Source organism: Orycteropus afer, unplaced genomic scaffold (assembly GCF_000298275.1).
Source record: "Orycteropus afer afer isolate SDZICR_OR568_19922 unplaced genomic scaffold, OryAfe1.0 scaffold00011, whole genome shotgun sequence".
In the NCBI taxonomy this organism is placed as follows: Eukaryota; Metazoa; Chordata; class Mammalia; order Tubulidentata; family Orycteropodidae; genus Orycteropus; species Orycteropus afer.
Genome location: NW_006921598.1, coordinates 24,678,013 through 24,683,563, shown reverse-complemented (window position 1 = coordinate 24,683,563; position 5,551 = coordinate 24,678,013).

The following is a 5,551-nucleotide window of genomic DNA, read 5'->3' as shown; positions in this document are numbered from 1 at the left end:
ATCCTACTTCCGTAGTGATACTGCCTCGAAAACCCAAGGAGGGGTCGCTATGAGTCGGGGCCGACTCGACGGCACATAACAACAACAACAACAAGACATGTTTTATGGCCCAGAATGTAGTCCATCTTGGTGAATGTTCCATGTGAATTGAGAATTGAGGATAATGTGTATTTAGCTGTTGGAAATTCTAGAAATGTCATTAGATCACTTTGACTTATAGTGCTGCTCAGGCCAACTATATCCTTATTGGTGTTTTGGCTGATTGACCTATCAACTCCTGAAACAGGAGTATTGAAGTCTCTAATTAGTAATAAATCTGCCCATTTCTCTTTTCAATTCCACCAGTTTACTTGCTTTGTGTATTTTGACACCCTTTGTTTGGTGCACACACTTTTTAGATTGTTACATCTCCTTGGAGAATTGACTACTTTCTCCTTGTGTGATGCTCCACTTTAACCCTGATAATCTGTGTAGTTGAAGTCTTCTTTGTTCTAAATTCACATTGCAACTCCAACCTTCTTTTCATTAATGTGAAGGTGGTATATTTTTCTCCAACCCCTGCTTTTTTCCACATTAACTTAAAATAATTTAATTTTTTTAGTAAAGATTTAGATTTATAGAATGATTGAGCTGATAGTACGTAGAGTTTCATATACTCATCCCAATTATAAAAGTCTTGTGTAGTGTGGTACATTTGTTATAATTTAATGAGCTAATATTAATGCATTATTATTAGGTATAATCCTTAGTTTATGTTAAGGATCATTTTTTTGTGTTATACAGTTTTGTCAGTTTTGAAAAATGTGTATGATATTTGTCAATAATTACACCATTTTAGTTTTACACAGAATAGCTTCACACCTACAAATCCCCTTTTCTTCACCTATTTTTCCTTTTATCCCTTCACACAAATCCCTGGCAACTGCTGGGCTTTTTATTGTCTTTAGAGTCTTACCTTTTCCCAAATGTTGTAGTGTAATCATAAAGCATGTGGCCTTCCAGACTAGCTTCTTTCACTTAGCCACATGTGTTTACAGTTCCTCCATATTTTTTTCATTGCTTGATAGTTCTTTCATTTTCTTGCTTAATAATATTCCATTTATGAATGTACCAGTTTGTTTATCCATTCACTTATTAAAGAAAGTACTGGTTGCTTCCAGTTTTTAGAGATTATGAAAATAACATGGGGGCATTGTCATCTGACCTTCTCTAACTTCCCTAGAGGGTAGGAGGATCAAGATCAACAGCAATCCAAGGTCAATTTCTGTGAGCTGGAGGTCAGACATGCCTCCACTCTCCAACTTTTTTTTTTTTTTTTTAACAATTCTGACACACACTGTCCCTCCCATGGCATTATCTACTTCTCTACTGGGTTGCTAATTTGTTGCAATGGCCACATAGAACTCACAAACAATACTCAACTCTGGGGTTGATTAGGGAAGTAAGTTTACAGTTTAGGATCAAAAACAACTCAGGGTATGGTTCTCTGATCAAGACAGCCTCTTCTCAGCAGTGCCCACAGGCATGCCTCTCTATGGCCCTTAGCTCCTTGGCCTGGCCTTTGTCTTGGTTGGGCAAGTGTTATGAAGCTGTTTTAGCCATGTTGATAAGTGCTTAGAGGTATCCCACCCTTCCAGGAAGCTTGGCCTGAGTGCACTCAGGTCTGTGGGTCAACAAGCCTCGGTCCTCCAAGTGCCCAGAGGCCTCATGCTTTGCCAGTAAGCCTCCTGCTGGAAAGCACTCTGGTTTCTTACTCCGTGGGCTGGGACACCCACTGCTCTGTCTCATGCCAGTCTATTGGTTCTGCTCCTTTTCTCTGTCTCTTGACATTTCTGGTGTCACAGATCTTTGTCCCTTGGATCGAGAAGATGCAGTGCAGTGATCTAAGGTGCAAACATGCTCTATTCCTGGCTCTTTCTTATTGATGATGGTGAAATTATTTCAGCCTCTGCTTGGCTCATTTTAAACCTGCTGAGATGGCATAAGTGACTAATCCCCTCACTAGGATTCTATACACCTTATTTCCATGGTCCCACCTCCACAAGGATGCTATGCCCCTTATTTATATTATTAGAAAGCTATCCAATTTCTTTGATGGGCTACAAGCAACTCATATTTACATAGTCCTACCCAGTCATTAGAAGCTCTGGTAGCATAATGCCTAAGGCACTTGACTGCCAACAAGAAGGTTGGCGGTTCAAACCCACCAGCCACTCAGCAATCTACTTCCTTAATGATACCACCTTAGAAACCCAAGGAGGGGTCACTATGAGTTGGGTGCAATTCGAAGGCACATAACAACAACAACAACAACCCACTCATTTGATTGAAGTTACAAAAGACTATGGCTAGAAAGGTCATATTAAATAATTCACTGCACCTCAGAGATCATGCCTTTACTTTTACCAATTTGAATCTTTGTATTTAAAGTGTGTTTCTGCTGCAACATTAATAAATAGTTGTATGTTAATTTTTTCAGACACTGACAATTTCTGTCTTTTCATTGTTTTATTTAGACTATTCACATTTAAAGTATTATGGAACTTATCAAATTAATATCTAAAGACATTTGACTGCTAACCAGAAGGCTGGTGGTTCAAACCCACCAGCCACTCCTCAGAAGGAAGATTGGGCAATCTATGTCAATAGAGATACCACCTCAGAAACCCAAGGAGGGGTTGGACAGAGCCAATTTGACGACAGTGAGTTTGTTTTTTTGTTTTGGTTTATGTTTGAAACCACGTTTGTTTATTGGATTTATTATTTTTTCATTCCTCCCCTTTGTATTGCCTTCTCTGTTTTTTTATTGAGCATTTGACATGATCACATTTTATCTTCTACCTCAGTGTATAAATTACCAGTTTTTTTTTTAAGTAGTCTACACAAAATATATATTTTTAATTAATGTAAGTCCACCTTCAAATAACAATATAATGCTTCACATGTAAAATCACATGCCTTGGAAAAAATTATTCCCAATTCCTTGATCAGGTACTCCTATTTAAATGTATTCTCAGTGACCTAAAGTGAAGATGAAAACTACCTTACTTCTGGAATGATTTACTCTTGCTTCTTAAATGACTTTTTGAATAAACTCGAATGGTTGGTAAATACACAAGAATAAATTAAATAGATATAATTATATTTTGTTATTGGGCACATATTCTTTGAGCTAATTTGTTTTTTATTATTTGTATTTTATTGTTATTTATTATGCACGTCAGTTTTTCTATGCTAAGTTGAGTTTGCCGTTTCTTGTTGCTGTTTTAGGTGCCATAGCCATCAATGCTTGTTTGGAGAGACAAGTAGTGCTTTATTATCTCTTTTTCCCACTATTAATGCCCTGCTTGATGTACTGGCACATCACTTACTTAGCTTAAAGTCTCATTTCAGAATATCAAATTAATAATAACATAGCATATTAAATGTGTAATATGTAGGAAATAGATTAAAACAGCCACCATATAGATATATTACAAGATGAAATCTGATCTTATCCTTCACCAGTAATTGCCCTTTAATCAGTGGTGATACTCTTGATATCACCATGTCAGCACTTGGAAGGAGTTATCAGCCAAAAGTGCTCACAAAAGAAAAGAGACACCAGAATGAAAGAAGAAAATTGTGTGGGCCTTTTTTTTTTTTTTCAGTTTTTTAAAATACAAAAAAAGTCTATGATAGTCGTTAAAGCAGTATTGTGTACAATTTTGAAATGGATTTTCATGCAGGAAATTTGAAGGGAACTCAGTTTACATTATGACTCTCTCTATACTCCCGATTTTTTGTTAGTATTTCACTTCTGTAACACACACACACATATACACACACAAATAGGCATAAAAACAATGAGAACATATTTATGCCTGGCAAAATTATGCCATAGAGAGTTTAGAAAGGATAAGAACTTTCCACATAAAACTCATTATATTAAAAAGAAAAATATAGTTTTCTTTGGTCGCCATAAAGAGCTCTTGTGGTATAGTGGATAAGGCATTTGGCTGCTAACCAAAAGATTGGTGGTTTGAACCCACCAGCTGCTCCACAGAAGAAAGATGAGATAGTCTGCTTCCCTAAAGATTACAGCTTTGGAAACCCAATGGGGGTTACTATGAGTTGGAATCAACTTGATGGCAGTAAGTGTGGTTTTGTTTGAGTGGTTAACATATAAAAGAGGGTAATAATGCTGTACAACTCGAAGAATGTAATCAATATCACTGGTTTGTATATCTAGAAAGGGTTGAATTGGTGTGTGGCTTGCTGTGTATATTCTCAACAAAAATAAAATAAAATAAAATAAAAATTTTAAACAGACACAAAATAATGTCAACATGAGTACTGTGCTTCTTTAAAAAATCATCCATATGAGACCAAATACTCAAAAATTACTTTAAGACAAAAATGATGAGAAATTAAAGGAGCAGGGAAAAGAGATTAATGGAAATGAAACAACTAAAATGCAAATATTGAGACTGCTCATGCATTTGAAGAATGTAACCCGTGTCACTGAACAATCTGTGTAGAAATTACTGAATGAGAACCTTAACTGCTTTGGAAACATTCACTGAAAACACAATAAAATATTATTTAAAAAAAAAAAATGTTATTGTTGTTATGTGTCATTGAGTCGGCCCCAACTCATAGCGACAACACAAAATCAAACTTCAGTCAAACTATCTCTACAATAATAAATAAATAAAATACTATTTAGGTCTTTCATTCTTTTATCTGGGCTTACTAACCTTTTAAGTAACCTGCCATTGGTATTTCCCAACACAAATGGATACATAGGTAAAATTAAGTCTCTATAATTGAATATGCATACTGTCAAATGAATATGAGAATATTTAATGTGTTAATAAATGAATTGTTTTTGCAATTTTCAACAAGTAACAAAGCCAAAATCCACTGCCATTGAGTCAATTCTGACTCATAGTAACCTCCATTGTGTTTCCGAGGCAGTAAATCTTTATGGAAGTAGATTGCCCTGTCTTCCCTCCACAGAGTGGCTGATGGGATTGAACTACTAACTTTCTGGTTAGCCATCAAATGCCTTACACACTGTGCCACCCGAGCTCCTTTTCAAAAAGTACAAAGCTAGTAAAATAACAGCACTGATTTTCTTACAGGCTTTCTCTGTTGCTCACTTTTATTTTGTATCTCGTATATGAAATTTCAAAATATATCAGCATGGATCATCTTTATTACTAAAAAAAAGACAGGCAGAAGATAAGGGTGTGATAAGTGAACACAGGAGGTATTTCTTAATGTGCTTGCTTTTTTTTTTTTTTAATACAGTGTTCCCTCTCCTCCCCTCTCATGCTTGGTAACCAACAAAGAAAGTTTCCTTCCATATATAAACTTTTCCTTGACATTTTATAATAATGAACTAGTACTATATTTACTCTTCTATGATTGACTTATTTCACTCAGCATAATGTCTTCCAAGTTCATCCATGTTATGCAGTGTTTTGCAGATTCTACATTATTCTTTAGTGTTGCATAGTATTCCACTGTGTGAATGTACCATAGTTTGGTTATCCATTCTTTTGTT